Genomic DNA, 25,784 nt, shown 5'->3' with positions numbered 1-25,784 from the left:
TTTCAAATTGGCCGACTCTGAGCAGAGGATCGGCTCCGAACCCATCAGTAAGAATGAAGGCGAGATTGAACAACTTCACATCATACGTTTACTATGTGCTTTTGCATTAATAATGTTAAGAAAAGGAAGTCAGAAGTACTTAACTTGTTTAAATGTGTCTGCACACACACAATCTAGTTCTCAGTTATACACAGAAAAAAAAAAAAAATATATATATATATATATATATATATATATATATATATATATATATATATATATATATATATAAATATATACACACACACACATATATATACATACACACACAGACATATATATACATACACACACACACACACACACACACACACACACACGTCTGTGTGTGCTCGCAATATGGATGTATACAATTTATTTATAATAAACAAAGTTAAGCATTACTAATGGTATACATTCTAATAAACACTTAATATTTCACTTATGCATTATCACACATTGACAAAGAATTTATGTGCAACACATAGCCAATGTCTTTATGTCAGTATTTTTTTTTTCATTGCATTTTCAGTGCATTTATTACTTGCCAGTGTAGCCAGAGTCATGGCCGAAAGGGGTCCTTGAAACAGCTCATGTTTCTGGTTACCAAAGTATAAATAAATATGAAACTGAGAAAAAGGTGGGTGAAAATGACAGAAATAATTAAGGAACTAATAAAGCACATTTAATTCTGAAGGCAGTGGGAAGTAGCAAACAGATAATCTGGAGTCCTACTACTTACCTGTAAATGTACAGCAAGGATCACTTACTGCTGTGCGAGTTTTCTTAACTCAGCATGAGTGTGTGGGGGAAGGTCTGTCAATTCTTTTAGAACTACAAAAAGTCCCTTTACAAAAGTCTATTTACCTACTTTCTTTAGCTGAAAGTAGCCAACAACTATTTATAGAGTAGAACAAGCTCTGACAGACACACAAATGAGGCTCAGTCAGGGAAATGTAGAAGTAGCTCTGTTACAGAAGGTGTGTTTAGATTACAGTACTTCACCGTCCTGCCATTCTAGCTTAATGGCGTGAGAGACCAACACCACATCCTTATGTCTAGCATGACTCATACAAAGAGGACTTGAAATGTATTCTGGAAAGAAGGAATTAAAGCAAGAAAGCAAAATCACATTACCAAGGCAGGCCCCATTATCCACTTTGAGGGAAACACATTAAAAATATAAAAACATTAACATAGCTCAAATAACAAAGATACAATAAAAAACGTTTTTAAGTTCTAAGGTTGAGTTTTTCTTTAAAAATTCCTTAACTAGTACTTGTTTTAATGTAATTTGGTAGTCTGCTCCTGCTCTCTCAAAGAATCAATTAGTATACTTCTCGTTCCTATGGAATGTTCTACATAGGCTGTCTGACGATTTTCTAGTACTTTTTCATAACCTCAAACATTCCTAGAGATAGTTGTCTCTAAATGCCCTATATACCTGAATAAAATCTCCTCATAGATATCTATAAAAGAGACACTGTACAAGTTCAGATATTTTAGTCTTTCTTAATACCTTAAATTTTCACATCCACGGATGCCCTTGCCCTTGGCATACTTCTGCTGTATTCTTTCCAGTTTACTCATGCTTGTTTTCTTATAAGGTTTCCATATTGTTATTCCATACTCAAGTTTGGGTCTAATGTACCTAACAATGACTTAATCATTTCTGATTTCCTAGACTTGTACATCTTTTTATACAATCTATACTTCTAAAACTATCACTAACCAATAATTTGATACGATTAGAAAAACTCAAAGCTGATCTACCCATATACCCAGATCCTTAAATGAATCTACAGTTTCAATCAGTGTGTGCTGTGGTAAATATTCACCATTCAGTTTATGTCTCCCAATTCTCATATGCTTATTTCTTTATGCATTTATCAGCATATTATTCTCCTGTGCCCAAAAGGTCAATTTTGTCAGGTTCTTTTGCAAACATGTCTTATCTGTAACACATGTAATCATTTTACCCAATTTCAAGTAATCTGCATAGACTGTAGAACACCTCAGATGAAGAAGTTAGGTATGAAAGATATAATCTAAAAAAGTAAGGGTCTACCAACAGAGCCTTGTGGGACACCCTGAATAACCAATAATTTCACCTGTCCAACTGCTGCAAAATGGAAGAAAATGCAGTTGTGTAAACAAATCTATCCTAACAGCAGTCGTTTCAATGATCACTGTTGCTGTAGCCTTAGCTATATGGTTCATAGCGGTTTACTAGGCTAACGACCACAAGGGCCTTTTTAAGCCTAGCCATGCATCCCAAATCTCTGGCAAGTTCTGACACCTTTGATAAGATTAAGCATGGGCCTGGGAGATGAACCAACTGGATGTTACCTGTTTGCATTAGAGACACAGGTGCCAAACCAGGGATGAATTTCTTGTTTCCCATCCAATTGTCCAAGTTGCGCATGAACTGGGTTAGGAAGGAACTCTGCTTCATGTGGATGGGGAGACATGGGCATGAATGGGTTATATCCTGTTAAGGATATGACAGCTGGCGAGCTTCCAGGGCAACTTCTACTTAACCTAACAGTTAGTGTACTTGAGTTGAGCAGACTAAAACTTCAGGTTTGGGTGTCAAGCTCTTCAGAACGTTCTACCAACAGAGAGAGAGAAGACAGGCTAAAGCCCTGACAAGGACAAAGTTAGGAAAATTATAGGACTACACCATGGCACAAAAGATATACAAAAATAAAGAGGATGGAGGATAGGAGGAAGACTGGGGAAAAGTACTGCAGCAGTGATCATTCAAACTTCTACTGTTATGGTAAGTTTTCTCACACACCTGTATTATGCCCATCATATGAATCACTGCTGCAGTAGCCTTAGCTAAATGAGTAGATTTCCATAGCTTAGACTAACTGGAAGGTGGAAGGATAAGGATCCAGGAGCACCAGGAGAATGGTTCTAACAAAGCCAGCCCAAGCCATTCATAAAAGGTTACTAGGCTAGCCACCCTACAGCCCTTACAAGCCTAGCCATGTTAATCTCTAGTTGCCTCAATTGTCTTTGGTTAGACGGACATAATTCAGAGCAAGTATGATAAACACAGACTACCCTTGTCCATGAGGGGCATGGATGCCAACTCCAAGGTGAATTTGTGGTGGTCTATCCATTTGTTCAGGTTGTGCCTGAATAGGGTCAGTGAGAAGTTCTGCTTCATGTGAATTGGAAGTTTATTCCAGAGTAGCGGCAATTTCTGGGAGATTTCTCTCTCTCTCTCTCCAGCATGTTCTGTTAATGCCACAGGCTAGGTTAAGATCCCTAGAATGAGTGACACTTGTGCCACTTGACTTGCAGATGTGTGGCTGAGACAGTTTAAATGCTTTACAAACATGTGCACATATAACCAAGCTGCTGCTGCTAGAATAATTCTAAAATCCAACCCTTTCCAAAAAGCCAAAAATGAAGCAAAGGCCCTGCAAATGAGTCTTGATCCTGCCTGGAATTGTTTGTGGCGGTATAACAAATGGTAATGCTAGGAGTCATCCATTTTGACGGTCTGTTTTGACACAGGTTGTCTTTTTATTACCTTCACAAGAAATGATCAGAGTGCCTGAAAGATTTTGTTTTGTCAAGATAGTGCCATGTACCAGTGTATAGACAAACAGGATATGCAGTACCCTTTCTTCCTCATTTTTAGGTTCTTAAAATAAGACACAGATAGATTGTTTGGCTTATGGTAAACTCGGATACCATTTCAGACAAACACGAAAGTTTAAGTTCACAAGGAAACCCCATCTTTGTGAGAATGAGAGAAGGTTGATCCACCATAAAAACTTGCAACTCAGACACTCTTCTTGCAGAAATCAGGGTAACTAGTTACACTTGTCTTCCATGTTAAGAACCTCAACTCAGCCTGATGAGCTGGTTCAAATGGGGAAAGAAGAGTTTTTTCCTCATACAGAATTAACATTCCAAGGAAAAGCAATCTGCTTTCAAAGATGCTTTGTAATCCCACCCTCCCCCCCTTCAAACACATTTTTACATGAGACTGTCATGAAAGAGGGGCATCCATGAGCAGACATGCTGAAATGGCCAACAATAAACCAGGCCACAGGATAATAATGGACGGCGCAGTGGTGCAGAGGTAGGGTTGTTGCCTCACAGCAAGATGTTCTCCAGTTCAATTCTCGGCTGGGGTACCTTCTGTGTGGAATCTGCATGTCCACCCTGCGCTCATGTGGGTTTCCCTCCAGGTACTCCTTTATCCTCCCACTTTACAAAAGACATGAGCCTGGAGCATTTCTCCCCAGGCCTCCGCTGAAAATTGGCTTTGTCCCAATTCGGACTTTCCCAGTAAACAAATGTTAAATACAGTAATAAATAAATAACTCACAAAAAATGTGGAATCAGAGAAACTCTAGCCCTGAATGAGTGCTGGTTCTTACCTTGGCACCAACAAAAACTTTTCCATTTACTAATATGATTCTCTAGTAGCAGTTTTTTTTTTGCCTCCTTTAATAACTACTACACGTCCTGAGAAGAAAGGAGCCTAAAAGATATGAAAATTCTATCATCCAGGCAGTCAGCTGTAGTTGCTTGTGGCTGGGATGTATCAAACACCCCCCTGTTTTTATATGAGTGGATCCAGTAAGTGAGGAAGCTTTTGATAATTGCCTCTGGCCATTTCCAAAATCAGGGAGAACCCCTATTACCTGGGCTAGAAGGAGTCATCAAGACCTTTGGGAAGTCCTTCTGAATCTTCAGAAAGATCCTGGATATTAGTAGAAAGGGTGGAAAAGCATACAGGAACACTGTCCACGGAAAACAAAAAGGCATCTGTCTTCCAGGCCTTCTTGCATGGAGTCCTTTAGTGGAATTTCACCAACTGATTGTTGTAAGTGGAGGGAATATGATCTACACAAGGTGTTCCTCACAGATGGATCTATTGCTGAAGACCCTGATTCAAATTCCATTTGTGAGGGTCTGTCCTGGTCCTGCTCAGCTTGTCTGCCACACAGTTTTGTAATGATGGAATGTAAGATGTCTATAGTGAGACTGTGCTGAAAAGGTATATCCTCAGACTACCATGGCTTGTTTTTAAGAGGGTAAGATCTGGTTCTCCCTAGCTTATGTACTGCATCACTGTGGTGTTGTCTGTAAACACTTGAAGGGGCCCCGGGAACCACAGACAACTGAGTGGGTTGAGAACACTAAGTGCAAACGTCTCTTTTTATATATGTCTGTTTTGGTCTGCCTTTTCTGTTTCAAAGACCCTGCAATTTTATTCTCACAGACAATGCTCCCCAAGCAAAGTCAGAGGCATCTGCTTTGAACAACCATGCTGGAGCTGACAGGAAAACTGGGAAACTTGGACTCTGAGAAATTTGGCGGTCTCCGGAAAACAAAATCTGCCTTTCACAAACCCCCAAAAGCTGGAATCTTGAAATGTCAGGAGATACTAATGTTGGGACCACACAGATTAGACGCACCATTAGATTTGACAAGACTTATCATGGCTATAATCACCTGCATTAGAAACTGAAGTTAAGTACAAACTTGAGTTTTAAAAGTACTGTTTTTCATTTTTTCTGTACCTAAATTGTGTTTCACTGAATAGTGTGTGCCCTGTGTCTCTCTCTGCTATAAGAGGGGGTGGTGGTCATCTCACTACTTATCTGACATTTAACTGTTAGCCCAGAGGGATTCCTCTGTACTTTAAGTGCTAGCCACAAAGTTTAAGAAATCATTTTATGCTCAACTTCTGAGAGACTTGCTTGGCTATAATCACATGCATTAGAAGCTGAAGATAAGTACAAACTTGCAGTTTTAAAAGTACTGTTTTTTCTGTACCTAATTGTGTGTTTCACCGAGTAGTGAATGTGCTTTGTCTCTCTCTCTCTCTGCAGTTTGTTCCCACCCACTCTCCCTGTTCTTGTTTTGGTGTTAGTGTTTGTGGCTCTGGAATTGCCCGCTCCTCCTGAGTCCATCTCATTTGCTCACTTAACCGAATATAGCGAGATCATATTCTGAGACTAGTGTTCACTTTATTTAATGCAAAGAGAAGATTTGAGAAGGCCAACCCACTTAGGTTCTTCCTTCCTCTTTCCTTGCACTTTACTAACAAAAAAAAAATTTGCACTTTATTCATCTGCTTTTACTGTATTTGTGTTTCTTTCTACTTTATTTTGCTTTTGTTTCTTCTCTAAAGTACTCAGTTTTATTTATTCTGCTGTATTTATTACTGCTTGGTAGTAACCTTATTAAATTTTCACTCTTATTCTAAATCTTTTTGTTTAAGCACTTGTTCTTTATACCGGTTGTTTTACATTAAGAAGGTTTGTGGTCTGCACTGTTTTGGCAGGACAAGTAGCTTACAACCTTCTAAGCTGGGAATTACTGATTGAAGGCTCAGTGTCTGCTATTCTAAAAGTGAATTAATTCTGGTTTAAGCACTTGGGCTTCAGGCCAGTTATTCTACATTAAGAAGGTTTGTGGTCTGCACTCTTGTGGGAGGAGAGGCTAGATTCTGCCCTTCTGAGCTTGGAATTTCTGGTCATAGGATTATTGTGCCTGCTTATTTGAACTGTTTCTTTCTGAAATTGGTGCGCCTTGTTGCTGTTGGATAGGACCAGATTCAGGCCTGATGAATCTAGCTTTGTTTGTATAGCTTGAACACTGATCCAGGCCATCTTTTTTTGGAGAAGGTTCCTCTGCACCCTAGTTGCGGGAGTGTACAATTAGAACTTGTCTGATTGAAGACTGCTGGAACAGGGCTTTGTTTGGAGCTTTCTTCTGGTTAACTGGGTAACTTGTTTAAAATCAGTTTGTTTGTTTTCTATTCTTTTATATATATAAAAAATTGCACTTTATTCAACTTTTACTGTATTTGTGTTTCTTCCTACTTTATTACTAGGGGCATTGACTACAACTCTGAAATGAGATATATAAAGTACAGTTTTGTACCTACCATAAATGTAGATGTCCGAGAGGTATGCATCTGCAGTCCTTACAAATGGGTTGTCCTGTCGTCAGGCAGCCCTTCGGTCAGCCGGATTCCAAAGTCTGGGTCTGGCCTCGGCTGATGTTGCACTCCACCCGACGTCATAGCTGCAGTTATTCGGGTATAAAGGTAACAGCCGACGCCATTTTCCTCAGTGTTTCTTGCCCCAGATGCCAGGTGCCCTCTAGGAATGCTAAATTTGGATAAATGCAAATGGTTCCAAATAGTAGAGAGCACACAAAAAATAAGCATGTATGTACATATATACAAACAAATACACCATAATAGATTCCCCCAGCTAGCTACAAGATGGGCAAATACCCTAGGAGTACCACAGAGGGGAAGGAGGGTGGGTAATCCTGACTGCAGATGCATACCCCTCGGACATCTACATTTATGGTAGGTACAAAACTGTACTATGTCCTTCAAGGATGCATCTGCAGTCCTTACAAATGGGTAGAATACCATAGCCAAACTGGGGGAGGAGGAGAAATAAGATTATGGTGTAGTTAAGATCCCTTGCAAAACAGCAGTTGCAAAACCTGCTCGGGATCTAGAGTATAAGGGTAGATTATAATGCTTGGCAAATGTATGCACGGAGCTCCAAGTAGCAGCCTCTAAAATGTCTTTGGTAGCCACTCCTTGTAAAAAAGCTGTGGTAGTGGCTGTAGCTCTTGTAGAGTGAGGTCTGATGTTTTCTGGAGTTTTCTTCCCATGGTGAGAGTAACAAAATCTAATGCAATTTCCTATCCACTTAGAGATTGTCTGTTTGGAAATTGCTTTTCCTTCCATTCCTGTTGCATCTGCTACCAGTAGCTGGTCAGTTTTTCTATTGCTCTTGGTCCTGTCCAGGTAGTAGCGCAAATTGTCTATGTACATCCAAGGTATGTAACAGTCTTTCTCCCTTGTTCTGTGGGTTGGGAAAGAATGTAGGCAGGTGGATAGCTTGGTTTAAAGATACCCTGGAGACCACCTTTGGCATAAAAGTAGGATTAGTTCTCATGGACACTCTATCTTGATGGAAGATAAGGAAGGGCTGTACTGCCATTAATGCCTGTAGTTCAGAAACCCTTCTTGCTGAAGTGACTGCAAGCAGGAAAGCAGTTTTCCATGATAAGTACTGTATTTCTGCTGATGCTGCTGGCTCGAAGGAGGTAGTGTCAACTTTTCTAACACAAAGTTCAAGTCCCATGCGGGCAATGGTGGCTTCCTAGGTGGTTTTACATTTTTAATTCCTCTCAGAAACTGCCTGAGCAGAGGATGTGAGAAGACTGGAGGGTCCATGTTGTATTCTGCTGAAATAGCTGATGCATGAATCTTAATGGAAGAATAGGACAGGCCATTGTGGAAGAGCTCTGCCAAGTATTCCAGGATGTTAGCTATGTTTACCAGTGACACATTTTCTCCTTTTGCTGCACTCCAAATGAGGTATCTTTTCCATTTTGCTGAATAATTTTTTCTTGTTGAGGGTCTGCGAGCCTCCAAGATAATGTCCTTAACCCTTTGAGATAATTCTGGGTTATTTTGTCTTATGCAATGTTCCAGGCAGCCAGTTGCAGTGTTTTTAGGTTTGGATGCAAGGTTTTGAAGTTGTTCTGAGTTAACAGTAAGGGAACTAGGGGCAGAGGCCATATTTGTTCCCGAGACATACTCCTCAGTACTGGGTACCAATGCTGCCTCGGCCAGTCTGGAGCTATCAGGATGATCCTTGGACGGTCTTCTTTGATCTTCAATAGCACCTTGTGCATCAAAGGAAGAGGAGGGAATGCATATGCTGTCAGGTTTTTCCAACTGAAAGATAGGGAGTCCACCTTCCAAGCAAGTGGGTGGTATGTCCTCGTGCAGAATTTTTTCAATTGGTGGTTGTGTGGGGATGCAAATAAGTCTATTTCTGGTAGTCCCCATTTCCCTGCAATGGTTTTGAAGATGTCTGGATGCAGCATCCATTCGTGGGCATCCGTGGTAGTTCTGCTTAGGATGTCTGCCAGTATATTTTCTTTTCCTGGTACAAATATTGCTTGTAACTGAATGTTGTAGCTCAGGGCCACATTCCATAGGTCCATTGCCATCCGGCATAGAGGGTTTGAATGCGTGCCTCCCTGTTTGTTGATGTACCACATAACTGTGGTGTTGTCCGTCCTTATCAGCAATTGACCCTGTTGAAGAAATGGTCTGAATGTCTGAATTGCCAATTTTACTGCCAGCATCTCCTTTTGATTTATGTGTAGGTGCAGCTGGTCTTGAGTCCATAAGCGTTGTATGCACTTGCCCAACATGTGTGCTCCCCAACCGAGGTCTGAGGCGTCCGTTGTGATGGTCTGGCTTGGTTGAGGTCTGTGGAAGGGCAGTCCTTTGTTCGATTGACAGGCCTGAGCCCACCATTGGAATTCCTGCTTCAGGCATGGAATTATTGGAATTCGGGTTTCTAGGCTGTGCTTGTGCTGAGACCATAAATTCCTTAGATACCACTGTAACTTTCTCATATGTAGCCTGGCATGTGGAATCAATATTATGCAGGATGCCATGTAACCCAGGGCTTGCAGGACTTTTCTTGCTGTTAGCTGGTCCTGCTTTGTTAATGCCATGAAGCAGAGAGGGAGGTGCTTCTGCTTTTCTGCTGTTAGGAATGCCATTTGGTTTGATGTGTCCAGCTCTGCACCCAAGAAGGTTATCCTTTGGGATGGTATCAGCCTTAACTTTTTTATATTGACTGTGTATCCCAGGTCTTGCAGTAGATGAATGACCTTTTTCAAATCTTTTGTTAATTTGTTTTTGCTGTCCGCTTGTAACAGGCAGTCGTCCAGGTAAGGGTAAATCTGAATTCCCTGGAGCCTGCAATGAGCCATTACTGATGCCAGGCATTTCGTGAATACTCTGGGCGCAGTAGATAAGCCAAAGGGCAATGCTGAGAATTGACAATGCTCTGATCCTGCAAGAAATCTGAGGTATCTTCTGCAATTTGGTCGTATGGGGACGTGCAGGTATGCCTCCTTGAGATCTAGAGTTAACAGCCAGGACTCCTTGCCCAGCATGGGAAGAAGCTGCTGTAGGGTCAGCATTTTGAATTTTGGAACAATAAGGTATGTGTTTAGAGAGGACAGGTCTAGAATAGGTCTCCATTGGTTTTCTTTTCTTGGTACCAGGAAGAGTCTGGAGTAAAATCCTTGCCCCTGCTCCATAGACGGTACCCTTTCTATGGCTCTCATCCTTAGTAAGTGATTTATTTGTTGTAGAGCTTCTGTTTTCTGATTTGGAGGTAGGTTTGGCATTCCTCTCTTCCTTGGTAGAGTATGGAAGTGAAACCTGTAACCTTGGTCTATTGTCTGCAAAATCCATTTGTCTCCTGTGATGTAGTGCCAGTTTACTGAAAATAAGGCTAGTTTTCCGCCTAAGGGTGCTTCTAGTTGTTCCCTGGTAGGCGGTGCCAGAGCCAAGTCACTGTAATTGTCCAGTGGAAACGGTGGTGGCTGGATCTGTGGTAGTACTTCGCTGGTTGTTAGTCTGCCATTGACATCCCCTGTAGGCACCTCTGGATTGACCCCTGCCTCTTGAGCGTCTATTCCTGCCTCTCTGGGCTCTGGAGGTGTCTGGAAAGGACCAGTTCTTGGAAGGCCAGTTCCTACTAAACCTTGGAGGCTGGACCTGCAAGAAATCCTTGACTGTCTGGACAGATTTTGCTTTGTCTTCCACCTTCTTAAGCACCTGCTGTGTCGGGGAGCCAAACAAATTAAGCTTATCCATAGGAGCATCTAGGAGCTTTGATTTAACATGGTCCGGTAAGGATTGCTCTTTTAACCATGCATGTCTTCTGATCACTGTACCAGTCATAGCTGATCTAAAAGAAGCCTCCAGTGCATCATAGCCACATTTTAAGGAATGATTACTGACCTGCTGAATGTTATGTACCATTTCCTGAACAGACTTTTTGTCTAATGGTTCATCCGAGGACAGTTTTTTAGTTAACTGATCTAACATAAATTCCTGATACTGAATCATGTGGAATTGACAGTTTAAGGCCCTAGCTGAAAGAGTAGCAGAAGTGTAAACTTTTTATCCCATCTCTAAGGCCCTAGATTCCCTATCAGAGGGAGGGTTTTGCAGAGGAAGCTGCTACAGCCTTGGGTCCCTGGGAAATAGTTTCAGGATCTGCAAAAGGAGCCTTATACAAATGATAATGTGTGTCCGGAACCCTGTAGTACCTATCGGGCTTAGCAGGGGCCGGAGGAAGAGAATCAGGAGCAGTACAAGCATCATTAAATGCATCATCCACAACAGTAAGTACAGGAGGAATGGCTAAAGGCCTATGCTGTGGCAAATGCAAAAAGGTTCTAAGCCTTTTCCTTGAGTCTGAAAAATCCTGGCCCTGCCATTGAAATTGTTCCCTCATAGCATGCAAGGTTTCCCCAAAAGAAAATTCCTCAGGCGGAGAGGCAGAAGGAATGGACTCTTCTGCATCAGAGTCCTCATAAGGAGAAAAAGGGCCCTCTGGAGGATATGAATTGTCTGAATCATCAGAGGAGTCATCTGAAGAAACTGGCTCAGGGGGCTCTGCTCTAGGCCTCTTCTCTGGAGGTGGGTGAGAGGCCCTGTCTGGGTGTGGTTGGGATCCCCTGATCAAAGAAATGAGATCCTCTGCTAGAGTAAGCATTTGAGAATTAGAAGTAGGCCTGTGAGAGGGGGTCTTAGCAGGTACAGTTTTGGTAGATTTTGCTGCTTTAGCCCTGGCAAAAGCCTTAATCGACATGGATGGAATAGTATCAGATAAATCCTTTGAACCTGCAAGAGCAGGTGGGATTTCAGTAGCAGATTCAGCCATGCTGGATGAGGCCTCGGTAAGAGGTAAGCTTTCGGCCGAAGGAAGAATCGTGGACTCTGTTTCAGCCAAAACCGAGACACTCGCGGTTGGCTCAACCGCGGTTTCGGCCGAAACCGCGGATCGCGAGTGTCGGTCCTTTTCTTTTCGCTTTTTAGTTATTTGCGTAGTCGGAGTATCCGACGGCATAATGTAAGCAAAAGCGGAGCCGAAAAACTCCTCAGCAAATTCCGACCGACGTCTTAAGTGTCCGTCGGTTGAAAGAAGCACAGGCTAGACAAGCTGCTACGTCGTGGTCTGGGCCTAAACAAGGTAGGCAGTAAGAGTGGAAATCTTTATGAGGTATTTGTTTCCCACAAGTTAAACAGTTATTCACTTTTTCTGACATCGGCTGAGGCAAGAAAGAGTCCCCAACGGGGTACTTAGCTTTTTAGAAGTCTTCGGTAGTAGAAATCTCTGTTCTTTTGTTCTGACCGACCGGCACTTGCGAACAGCTTCTGCTTCGGGCGCCACGCAGCAAGAAAGACTGAGGAAAATGGTGTCGGCTGATACCTTTATACCCGAATAACTGCAGCTATGACGTCGGGTGGAGTGCGACATCAGCCGAGGCCAGACCCAGACTTTGGAATCCGGCCGACCGAAGGGCTGCCTGACGACAGGACAACCCATTTGTAAGGACTGCAGATGCATCCTTGAAGGACATCAATAAATATCCTTTTCTGTGCATTGTTTTTTTTTTTTTATTGTACCTGCTTTATTTTCTGGGGATATATATATATATACATGTGTATATGTATATACACACACATACATATCTCCCGTCTTTCTAAGCTAGTATAGTCCAGTTTTCAGGTTAGTGCTGAATTCAGGGCTGTGTTACAAATCTGTTTGCCCATACCTTTCTTGGATAGAAGGACGTTTCTCTGTTCACCTGTGAGAGAGGGGAGCTTTGAGCAGCCTATCCCTGGAGGAGTGGTGTCAGCCCAGAAATTAGTAGTTTACTGGCCATTTTGGACTAATTTCTATCTCTTTCATTTCCTTGTTATAAAAAACGCATTTGCCCGGCTTTGCGCACCGGGCAGCACTGGTTAGTTAGGGTATAACGATTCCCGGCTCCACAAAGTTACTTCTTCAATTTTTCCCTTGAAAATAGACAGACTTTCAATTTAAGCACTCAAGCCATTCATTTCTTAGCCCGGTACTTGCTCAAAACTCATAGCAAGCATTTATAAACCCTAGCACTAGACCCCCCCCTATACTGTACAGAAGGACAAGGCTCTCTATTCGACCTTACCAGCTATTCACTAAAACAGTTCACTGTACCTATGCAGGCATGTCCAAAAGGCAGTTTCAGGTGTACTCTCCAGTCCAACTGGTGAATCTGGGCATTTTGAGGCAATGTTATAACTCCCTCATGTACACAGACAACCCTCTCCTCCTACCACCAAACACTAATACATTTGAGAGATGCAATTATGCAGCCAAATTGGAGGCTAAGCTCTCTCAACCCAAGACTGGATCAGACAGTCAAGAGGAGAAGGGAAATACTGGCATCACACCAACAGTCTCACATAGACCCATTAAACCAGAACCGGTAAAAAACACAAAAATGCATGAAAACATACACGGAGGCTCTAAATAAAAATCTGCAAAAGCAACAGGGACCTCCCAAAGCAAACACCCAAGCAACCTCCACCCCCCCAACACAAACCATGAAACACAGACCTCACAAAACCTGTGCGCCACACAATCACAGCCCTTAAGACAAAATAACATACCCAAAATACTAGTAATAGGTGACTCTATAGTCAGGCACACTGACGTCCCACTCACTAGGCTGAATAAAAAGAAGGTTACTGTTAGCTGCCTTTCAGGTGCCAGGATCTGCCACATAACAGAAGCACTCAGGTCACTCCAGAACAAGTACAAATAAGACTCTGTTATTGTCCATGTTGGTGTGAATGACCTGAGCCGTACCTCCCTGTACTACATGAAAAGAGACATGGAAAAGCTCTCTGATCATCTTGCCCAGGCCGGTATGACCCTGAATAGCATCCTGCCCTCACCAAGAATGATACAACGGTATAAAGAAAAAATTATCAATTTCAACAATTGGCTAATTTTCTGGTGTCATTCAAAGGGCATCCAGTGTCTGTCCGCCTGGGATAACATGCTCGACAAGCCATGCTGCTTCGCTAGAGATGGCTTGCACCTTTCACCTTTAGGCTTTCGAATACTGGCCAAGGCTCTTGCCACCACCGTAAATAGCACAAGTAACAAAAATCTGAGGGTAATGCTACTCAATACCAGAAGTCTAAACCTCAAAATGCATGCACTTGAGGCACTCCTCAGTATAGAGAAAAATCGATATATGTGCAGTAACAGAAACTTGGTTTAAGGCTCCAGAGACCACCCCAGCACTACCACTCTACTACTCATACCATACATTTCAGACACAGAACCCAGACTGAAATACAAAAGGCAGGGGATTATCCATATTCATCAAGGATACCCACATCTTCAGGTTAGTGGCACAGCACGATGCTTCAGAGATCATCTACATGTAACTAACAATGGGCAAAACTGCAATTCAAATTGCAGCTTGTTACAGATCACCCACCATGTCTCAGGACCCCCATTCCGCACTTCTGGAAACAATGGGAAACATAAAGGTCCTACCAAACGCCCTAATATTGGGTGATTTCAACTACCCAAACATTAACTTGGAGAACTACTCAAGTACTAACTCCATTGCCCATATCCTAGAATTTATAAACTCAAATGTCCTGGATCAACTGGCCAACACTCCCACCAGAGGTGACAACATATTGAACCTGGTCATCACCAATATGGGTGACTGGTGATCCACACCGGAGGTCAAACCTTCGTTAGTTAGATCTGACCATAAACAAATCACTTTGGATATCCACATTCCGCCTCCACCCCCGGACAAGGAAACCACCGTGAAAAACTTTTCAAAAGCAAACTTCACATTATTTAAGACCAAGGTGGAAACTTTCAAAGCCCCCATGCTAAAGGATAATGCTGTCCAAGCTGCAAAATAGTACAGTTGTGTACCTACCATAAATGTAGATGTTCGAGTTTATTCACTGTTGCAAGTCATTACAATTGGGTTATCCTGCTGGCAGGCTACCTGCAGTCGGCCTGAGTTCCAAAGTCTAGGTCCGGCGTCGGTTGCTGTCGCCTCCCTGACGTCAGTGTGCCAGTGGTATAAAAGATGCAGCAGACGCCATTTTCTTCAGTTTTTCTTGCCCCAGATGTCAGGTGCCCCTAAAATGGTAGGCTCACTAATGCCAAAAAGCATGCATAACCAAAAAACAACTTTTCCTTCATTTACAAGCAAATACACCACATAGGTTGTATAGAATAGAGAAGTACAGGTAAGTCCCAGCAAGGAAAAGGGGGAGGGAGGGAGGGTAACCTGGACTGCAACAGTGAATACACTCCCAACATCTACATTTATGGTAGGTACACAACTGTATTATGTTCATCATGTTTCACTGTTGCAGTCATTACAACTGGGTTGAATCCCAAAGCTATGGTTGGGAGGCTGGTGCTAAATACGATTAGGAGAGGCTATCAGGCCCTGCAGAACTGCAGTGGCAAAGCCTGCCCTGGATTTAAAATAGAGAGGTAAATGATAGTGCTTTGTAAAAGTATGCACTGAACTCCAAGTTGCAGCCTCTAAGATGTCTTTGGTTGGTACTCCTCTGAGGAAGGCTGCTGAAGTGGCTGCTGCTCTGGTGGAATGTGGCCTAATGCCCTTATGCACTGATTTGCCATGTTGTGAATAGCAGAAACGAATGCAGTGGCCTATCCACTTTGAAATAGTCTACTTTGAGACAGGCTTTCTTTGTGATCCTGCAGCATATGCTACAATAAGTTGTTCAGTCTTTCTGAAAGCTTTGGTTCTGTCCAAGTAGAAGCGTAGCTGTCTGTCAATGTCCAAAGAATGCAGAAGTCCCACCCTTACTCTATGGATTTGGGTAAAAAGTTGGCAAGTGAATTGTTTGGTTAAGGGCCACAATGGTCACTACCTTAGGCATAAATGTAGGGTTTGCCCTCAGAGAAACCCTGTCAGGATGGAAAATGATAAAAGGTTCCACAGCCATGAGGGTCTGTAACTCTGAGACTCGTCTAGCGGAGGTTATTGCTAGGAGCAGAGCTGTTTTCCAGGATAAGAATTTTATATCAGCTGCAGAGGCTGGCTCAAAGGGAGACGGTGTAAGTTTTTCCAAGACATAGTTGAGGTCCCATGTAGGTATTGGTGCTCTCCTTGGGGGTCTTATATTTTTGGCCCCTCTGAGGTACTGCCTTAGTAATGGATGGGAAAAATAGGTGGTTGTATTGTAATGAGCTGAAATGGCAGAGGCATGAATTTTAATGGATGAGAAGGAAAGGCCTTTATCCAGCATCTTGGTTAAGTGTTGCAGGAATATTTGGAACAATCGTGTCAATACTTTGTGCCTGGTTCCAAGCACAGAATCTCTTCCATTTTTCTGCATAAGATTTTCTGGTGCAAGGCCTCCTGGCCTCCAAAATAACATCCATAACTGCTTTAGAAAGAGGTGTGTCTTGAATGGCTACATTATCAGCCATGCTGCCAGGTTTCGGGTCCTGAGTTGGCTGTGCAGTATCTGACTGTCTTGTTGAGTCAATAAGTGAGGAATTTGAGGTAGCATCCAAGCTGGGCATTGGGACAAACTCTTTAGGATTGGGTACCAGTGCTGGTGGGGCCAGTCTGGGGCAATCAGAATTATTTTTGGCTTCTCTTGTCTGACCTTGAGGAGTACCTTGGGGAGGGGAGGAGAGGCAGAGGAGGAAAGGCAAATACTGTTAGGTTTTTCCAGCTGAAAGATAAAGCATCCACTTTCCATGCTTGCTTGAGATAAGTCCTTGTGCAGAATCTTTGTAGTTGGCAATTGTGAGGAGAGGCAAATAGGTCTATGTCCGGGCATCCCCAGTTCTTTATCATGCTGAAGACTTGTGGATCCAATTTCCACTCGTGGGGATCCATTAGGTTTCTGCTTAATTCGTCTGCCAAAGTATTTATCCTTCCTGGCAGGAATTGTGCTTGCAGATGTACTTGGTAAGTCAATGCTGTGTCCCACAAGTTCATGGCTAGTCTGCAGAGGGGGTAGGAATGTGTGCCCCCTTGATTGTTTATGTACCACATGACTGTGGTACTGTCTGTCTTTATCAGTAGCTGCCCTGGATGAGGTAGATCCTTGAAGGCTGTCAGGGCATTTTGAACTGCTAGCATCTCTTTCTGATTGATATGTAGATGCATTTGACTTGCAGACCATGTGCCCTGAATACATCTTCCTGCCATATGGGCCAGCCAGGCATAATCTGATGCATCTGTTGTCAATGTCTGCCTGGCTGGGGTAAGGTGAATCGCTGTCCCATGTTGTGGTGACAGGTTTTTGCCCACCATCGAAACTCCTGTTGCAGGCAGGGAATGAGAGTAATTATGGTTTCCAGGCTGCGGCAATGTCGAGTCCAAACACTTTTTAGATACCACTGAAGTTTCCTCAAATGCAGTCTTGCATATGGAATTAGCAGAATGCAGGAAGCCATGAAGCCCAAAGCCTGCAGAATTTTAATTGCAGATAACCGGGTCTTTGTTGCCAACATTTTGAAATAAGTAGTCAGTTGTCTGTGTTTGTCTGGCGTGAGATAAGCCATCTGGGTAGTTGTATTTAAGCTTGCACCCAGGAATATTACCTCGAGAGGGTATGAGTTTTGATTTCTTTTTGTTTACTGTGTACCCTAGGCCTGCTAGTAATGTTTTTACAAACGCTAGATGCTGTAGTAGAGTGTCCTTGTTCTCTGCTTGAATAAGGCAGTCGTCCAAGTAAGGATATATCTGAATTCCTTTTTGTCTGCAAAAAGCAATTACTGGTGCCAGGCACTTTGTGAAGACCCTGGGCGCAGTAGATAAGCCAAAGGGCAGTGCAGAGAATTGGTAATGCATTGAGCCAGCTATAAATCTGAGGTATCTTCTGCATGATTGTCTGATTGGGACATGCAGGTATGCCTCTTTTAGGTCTAAAGTCACAAGCCAAGCCTTCTTGCCTAGCATGAGCAGGAGCTCCTGCAGAGTTAACGTTTTGAATTTTGGAATGTGTTCAGGATAGACAGGTCCAATACTGGTCTCCAGGTTTTGTCCTTTCTGGGCACCAAGAATAGCCTTGAGTAAAATCCTTGTCCCTGCTCTTGCTGTGGTACTTGCTGAATGGCCCTCATGTCCATGAGGGATGAAACTTGTTGTTGTGCCTCTGGCCATTGATTGCGTGGCAGGTCTGGCATACCGTTTGGCCTTGGCAGGGTGTGAAAATGGAACCTGTAGCTCTGAGATACGATATTCAAGACCCATTTGTCCGGGGTTATCATATGCCAATTTTGAGCAAAAAGTGCTAGTTTTCCCCCCAAAGGAGCTGCCAGAAGATAAGTGCTTGGTGCTGGCAGGGGAAAGTCATTGAGACGGTTTCCTGTATGGCTGTGATTTTTCTTCTCCGTTTTTGGAGGTTGAAGCACCCCATTGTTTAGGCCTGTATGAGCATTGGGGCTGGAATCTGCCTCTGGGGTGTCTGTATCTACCTCTTTGTGGCCTGACACTGGAAAGGACCAATTCTTTGCAGGCCAATTCCTGCTAAATCTGGGAGGCTGTACCTGTAAGAAATCCTTGGCTGTTTGCATAGATTTAGATTTGCCCTCCATTTTCTTCAAAACCTCTTCTGCTTTAACACCCAACAAGGTATCATGTTGTAATGGAGCATCTAATAATTTTGCTTTAACATGATCAGGCAGATTCTGATCTTTTAACCAAGCATGTCTCCTGATGACAGAACCTGTAACAGCGGCCCTGCAAGAGGCCTCTAGAGAATCAAAACCACATTGCAAAGTATGCTTTCCTACTTGTTCAGCTGCATGCAAAAAATCCTGCATTTCTTTGTTTTCTGCACATTCTGAATTTGTCAACATTTTTTGTTTAAGCAGTGACATTAGATATTGCTGATATTTAAGCATATGAAATTGACAATTTAAAGCTCTTACAGCCAAGGTAGCGGAAGTATAAATCTTTTTTCCCCCATCTGTCCGGGGCTCTTGAATCCCTATCAGAGGGTTTAGGGGTTTTTGCAGTGGACGCCTTGACCCCTTTGGGACCCTGAGAGATTGTTTCTGGGTCTGCAGCAGGGTTTTTATAAAGAAATTTATGTGAATCAGGAACCCTGTAGTATCTGTCTGGCTTAACAGGAGTTGGTGGCAGAGTGTCAGGAGACAGTCCAGACTCTGAAAATACATCATCTACAATGTCTAAAACAGGAGGAATAGCAAGGGGCCTGTGCTGAGGTAATAAAAGGAAGTCTCTGAGCCTTTTCTTGGATTCTGAGTAATCTTGGCTCTCCCAGTGGAAATGCTCCCCCAAAGTATGCAGGGTTTCCCCAAAAGAATAATCCTCAGGAAGAGAGGCTGAAAGAATAAATTCTTCAGCATCAGAATCCTCACAGGGAGGAAGAGAATATTCCTGGTCAAAAGAGGAATCAGAAGAAATGGAAACCTGATCCGAAGATGCATATTATATCTCTTGCCTAGGTCTTATGAGGAGGGGGATGGGAACCCCTGATCAAAGTAATTAGGTCTTCGGCCATTTTAAGCATCTGTTTTTTAGGCATGGAGGCCTGTCCAGGAGAATGCTGTACTTGTTTCTTTGTCTTTAGAGCTTCTTTAGACTTTGCCTTTGAAGCTGAAGTTGGTTTTACATATAACTGTGTAGGCCTGAAAACACCCTCAGAAGCCGATGCCTGCACAGCGGCTCCAGACCCATCTGAGGGAATAGTTTCCGAGTGTCCAATACCTTGAGTTTCCAGCGGCCTAGTTGGCTCCACGTGGGAGTCGGAAGTGGCCTGTGGCTCTGAGGTAGCGGGCGTCAGGGGCTGCGAAAGCGCCTCACTGAGAACTGGAGAACCGGAGACAGGCCTAGCGGAAGCCTCGTTGTCGGTTTTGGACCTCGGGTGCCTGTCCTTTTCTTTGCGCTTTTTATAAACTCCGGTAGTGGGTTGCTCCGATGGCATTATATAGTTAAATCTTCTGCCAAAATAATGAAATGCAAAATCGTACCGACGTTTAATAGTGTGTTGGTTAAATCTAGCACAAAACCGACAACTAGCAACATTGTGGTCAGGGCCTAGGCAAGGAATACAGTAAGAATGAAAATCCTTATGAGGTATTTGCTTCCCACAAGAAATACAATTAACTTTTTCTGACATCGGTCTGGAGCAAGAAAAAAGTTTCCCCAATGGGGTACTTGGCTTTAATGAAGACTTCGGATCTGAAATTCGAATTTGAAAATCTCAGGAGTCGGCAGACTGGCACTTGTGAACTGCTTTTGCTTCGGGCACCGCTCGGCAAGAAAGACTGAAGAAAATGGCGTCGGCTGTATCTTTTATACCCCTGGCGCACTGACGTTAGGTAGGAGGCGACAGCAACTGATGCCGGACCTAGACTTTAGAACTCAGACCGACTGCGGGTAGCCTGCCAGCAGGATAACCCAATTGTAATAACTGCAACAGTGAAACACGATGAACATCCTTTACTAATGTATTCTACAGGCACCTAAAAGAATGCATGGATCGTGCTATCCCAAGCAAAACCAAGACTCACTCCTCCAAGAAAAGGAAACCAGTCTGGTGGACCACTGCCATAAACAGGCTATACAATAGGAGGTAACTAGTACAGAAAAAGAGTAAAATCCCAAGAAGGGAAGACATCCCTGATCAGTATCAGCAAGAAACTACGATCCCTCATAAAATTGTCCAAGGTGAGCTTTGAAAGAAAAATTGTCAAGGAATCCAAAGATAACCACAAGGCATTCTTTAGCCATGTCAAGAATCTAAATGGCAATGTTCAGATCTGCTCAGAGTTAATGCAGAATGGCACAAAATACACTGAACCAACCGATATTGCCAACATCCTGGCAAACAGGTTCAGTGCAAACCTCACCCACCCTCTCACCCACAAAAGGGCCCATAACCATACCAGAAGAATGTAGAGCCCCTGAAATCACAGACACTCAGGTTAAACTAGCCCTCTCCAAAGCCAAAAACACAGCTTCAGTGGGACCGGACGGAGTCCCAGGCTGCATCCTACACAAGCTCAAAGATGAACTAACCCCTCACCTAAACACACTGTTCAAACTCAGCCTCTCCACAAACTACATACCCATAGAGTGGCACACAGCAACAGTTATTATGCTCCACAAAGGTGGAATCACAACAGACCCCAGGAACTATTGCCCTAAAAGCCTGACTAGCTTGGTTTGCAAGGCTATGGAGTGCATTATCATGGAACTCATTAACAGAGAAATTGGGAACCTCCAAAAACTGGACCCTACCAAGCTCAGCTTTGTTAAGGGCAGATCATGCCTCCTAAACCTGGTGGACTTCTTTGAGACAGTTACCAAGGCTATAGACGAGGGAAAGGTGTTACACACAGCCTACCTAGACCTCACAAAGGCCTTCAACACCATTCCCCATTCTGGTATTATAGACAAGCTCACCAGCCTGAACATAAACCTCTATGTCGCAAGATGGGTTGCCAATTGGCTCACGGACAGAACCCACATGGTGAGAGTTGCGGGAGGTAGGTCTGACTCTAAACCAGTTACAAGTTGCGTTCCCCAGGGCTCAGTCCTAGGACCCCTCCTGTTCGGCATATACTTCTCAGAGATGCAGGCAAGCACAGGAGGACTATGGCTGACCAAGTCCGCAGACAGCTGCAAACTAGGGGGCTATAACTGACTCTCCGGCTGACACAGACATCTTCCAAAAGGGTCTCACTAATACCCTGTGTCAAAATCATGGCCTCAAGCTAAATGCCAAAAAGTGCATAGTCGTCCCCTTTGGAAAAAACAAAGTACACAAACTACCACATTGGTGGTAGCCCCCTAAATACTGAAAAAGTAATAAAGGATCTGGGGACCCAAGAAGATATTAATCTCTCCTTTTATAATCACATTGCCAAAGTGGTTAGAAAATCCTTCCATGTGGCCCACTTAATCACAAAAGGGTTTGCATCCAGATCAAGAGAGGTCATTGTGCTCCTCTACTCATCGCTCATCAGACCCATCATAGATTACAATGCCCCATTTGGGATGTACCTTACAAGACACCTGCAACAGCTGGAAAGACCACAGAAGTACCGCACCAAGAGGATCACTGGCCTCAAACAGATGCCCTATGCAGCTCATCTGAAGAAACCCCAGCTGTACTCAGTTGCATACCGCCAACTCAAAGGTGATCTCTGCCTGATATACAAGGCCATGTCTAACCCAGAATTGATGGACATGCTCCACCTAAAGAAATCCTTATCCCCTCGAGCCACAGTGTCTAGGGATCTAAACCTCACCACAACAATAAATATGATGTACTGGAGGGATAGATAACTGTCCCAGAGACTTCCCATGCTTTGGAACAAGATTCCAATCTACATTAGGCAGAGCTCCTCGCTAACACTCTTCAAGAGAAACCTTGACGAGTGGATGGGAAACCGAAAGTTTACCCCGGGGATCACTTCAGTGGCTCGGCTGGACAGAGGCACAGGGAAGTAATCTAAGGGGGGCAGTGAAAGCCAACACATTCTGGCTAGGCTTATAAATGCCTTTGGGCAGAAAGCCTAGTACCTACCTATGAGAATCATAGATGCCATGCAACTTAGAATCTTGGACTCGCTTGCTCAGACAGTAATCAGAGTGGCAAAACTCAGCAAAAGATCTAGGTGCAATCTACTTTTTCTTATGGAAGGAAAGCTCTTTGAACTAGGGTGTCCAAGATCCCACCAGGAAAATAAATAAATAAATAAATAAATAAATAAATAAATAAATAAATAAAAACAATTCCATGGAAAAGAGTCAGAAAATACTTTTTCTAAGTGCTCCTGGAGCACTAAGCTTGACTGACACCCCTCACCTAGGCGAGAGGTTCCTGACACTTTGCTTATCTATGCAAAGTCTTTTTCAAATTGCCTAAATAAGGAAAGATATGAACACACTGCAGCCTGCAGTAGGCAATTACAGGAGCTATACAATTTGTGCATGCTACTGGAGCAGTAGCTAGACCAAAGGGTAACAAAGAAATGATAATGTGATCCAAACACAGAAAACCTTAAGCAAAGTCCAAAATATGGATCTCTACGAATGTGATGATATGCATTTTTTAAATCAAAGTTTACTAGAAAGCTCAACGGGGAATAAACAGTAATAAACTGTCAAGTAACATCTTGAACTTGGAAACTATCACAAACAGGCTCACAAAAGAAAAAAGGATAAATAACGGGTCTCAAAGAGTCGTCTTTGTTTGGCACCAGAAACATCTTTGAATAAAACCCTTCTGAGGAGAAGGGACAGCGTCAGTCATTCCCTGGGAGCGCATATGCTAAATGATAGGAGGAAAAAGATGAGTTTGGTCTGAGAGGTGAGGGAAATCCCTCAAAAAGGGGAAAGACTTGTGCTGCCACTTGGAACCTAAACTCATTACTCTCAGAACCCACTTATCTAAATTTATCTGTTGCCAAACAGAGAAATGGAATTTCAGCCATTCTGGAAGGATTAAGGGATTGCCAGTTGTGGACAGGGAGAAGGAAGTTCTCATACAGTCAGACTTATTAGACTGTCATTTGTTTTGAGGAGTTCCTGCTTTTTTTCTGGAACACCCCCCAGACACTGCTTTGCAAACATTTAGCTAACAGCACATAACTGAGACTGTTTATTTTGCTTTTTAAACAAGACTGTAGAGGAAGCATCAACTCTCTTTTGGCAAACCAGGACAAAGAGGGATGAAAAATCTGAGTGATTCCTTGAACCAGCTTACTTCTCTCATCACATTTAAGGACCTGTGTGGTAGAAATTACAAAAAAATAAGTACACCTTCAAGGAACAATTCAAATTTTCATTTTTGACATCTGACAGATTTTGAGAATCCAACTAAGCAAGTTTACTTATAAAAGTACCAGTGGCAGCAGCAGCATCATATGAACATTTCAAACAATGGGTAGCCATTTGACACACAGAAGCAACCAGATTACACAAAGTACATTCCGACTAGGAGGAATCATGTCAGAACATTCCTCATATTCTCAAAAGAGACTACCATAAACTTTAACACATGAGCTAGGCTACTGAGAATCCTAAAACACAAGTGTTGTGGAAGAATAAAACGGGTGTATATTACAAGAATGATAACCCTAAACAGAGAACGCTTACATGAGCAAAAATGCTAAGAATCAAAAGTGGGGTTGCGTTACATGAGGAGTGGGATATTTGCCCTTTCCTCACTGTAGTGCGACCTTGGAGTTAGAATATATAGTTAGCGGGGGGGGGGCGTAGACCCCCACAATAGCAACTTCGATCACCGGCATTTTTGCTCATGTGAGTATTCGCGGTTTAGGGTTTTCGTTCTTCTAATATAAACCCGAATAAAACATGTTTCCCCAAATTAAAAACACTTCTCAAAATTTATCGAAAGCCTTCCCCCATCCTTCTCAGAGGGAGAGGGATTAGTATTAATCAAATGTTTTATCAGCAGCTAGGTTTACTAAAGCAGTAGCTGCTAGGTCAGATAGAAATCTTAAAAACATTAAGGAATGTTACACATCTTATCTGTTTTCTTGGGGTGGCAACAGGCTGTCATGCAAGTTACAGACAGACAAAATCATCATCTAGAACTGAAAGAACAGGAGGAACTGGAGTAAATTCTGGAAATTCCAGTTGTAATAAAATCATAATATTTTCTAATAAACTGAAAAATATCTTGATTTTCCCAATGAAAAAGTGATTCATTCTGGAAGCAGTTTTCACAGAGAGAGAATCTTTCAAAAAGGTTTGGCCGAAGACACTCCACAGAATCTGAATCAGAAACAAACTGTTCCTTCACACACTTTCTGAGGTTCAAACCTTTTAAATCTCTTCATAAAACAAAAAAAATATTTTTCTTGTACCAGCAGCAGCCATGCTGGCAGGGGCAACAGCCTGAATTAAACCCTGAGCTAAGCCAATACACATCACTCCTGTCCAGAGTAAATGAGACAGAAGGAGATAATATGTTTAAGTTTTACTACTTCATTCTGATAAGAATTTCTGAAGAAACATACCCACTTTTTGTAAGGGAAAAGCTACCAAGAAATGGGCAGTTTCCTGGCTAGGCAGAGTTGTTTCCTCTGTCTCTTCGCCCCAGTCCAATAAGAGTGTCTTCTCCTTTGCCCACCAAGGGCATTCCAACAGCTATAGACGTGTCTAACTCCCATGTCCATGGTGGCTGTAGGAACTAAACCAGTGGGAGCCAGGGGAAACGAATGGCCTGCGAAAATCAGTTTAGGTCACCCACTTGTGGCAGAGGAACTTTAACATCCTGCTGTGGTGGCAAAGGCTGTTTAATATTTTTTTTTTCCTTTTTGAGGCTGGAAAAAGGAAAAACATGGAACTGGTAGGTAGTTCCATGTTTACAATGAAAAAGATGCCCAATTCTTGGGAAGCCTGTAAAACAGCTAAGATGTAAAATGTAACTTTTTTCCCCATTTAAACACTTACCCCAGTCCCAAAAGTAAAATACCACAATAACATAACTTATTCCAAAGAAAAAGTATTTTAAATTAGTTTTAACAACTTCTTACCATAAAAGTAAAAAGTGACACCCCCCTATTTAAAAGCAATTAAAAGTCACAACAGTTAATAAAACACTTTTTTCCTAGCTATAAATTTAAAATTTCACAGAAAAAGTAACATTTCTGTCATAAAAAGTAAATGGGAGGTTTTCCCGTCACAGGGAACTTATCTGCCCAGCACTAAAGCAGTGTTGGACTGTCAATCTTCAAAAGCCCACAAAAGGAGCACTCTACAGCATTACAAAAACTCTGAAAGGTTTTCTGCCTAACCCCGACATGCAATCAGTTCAAATCGGGCTAACAGTTGGGGCA

General features: G+C 42.8%; 1 protein-coding gene across 1 annotated transcript in view; it reads right to left on the bottom strand.

Moving 5' to 3' along the window:
• Nucleotides 1-25,784, bottom strand: part of PPP1R12C (protein phosphatase 1 regulatory subunit 12C) — a gene marked incomplete in the record, with an annotated part of 1,670,410 nt that overhangs the window by 1,202,395 nt on the left and 442,231 nt on the right.

Source organism: Protopterus annectens, chromosome 17.part0 (genome assembly GCF_019279795.1).
Source record: "Protopterus annectens isolate FY-2018-M chromosome 17.part0, PAN1.0, whole genome shotgun sequence".
Lineage (NCBI taxonomy): Eukaryota > Metazoa > Chordata > Ceratodontiformes > Protopteridae > Protopterus > Protopterus annectens.
Note: the sequence above shows the minus strand (reverse complement) of the source record. Positions and strands in the feature narration are given on the sequence as shown.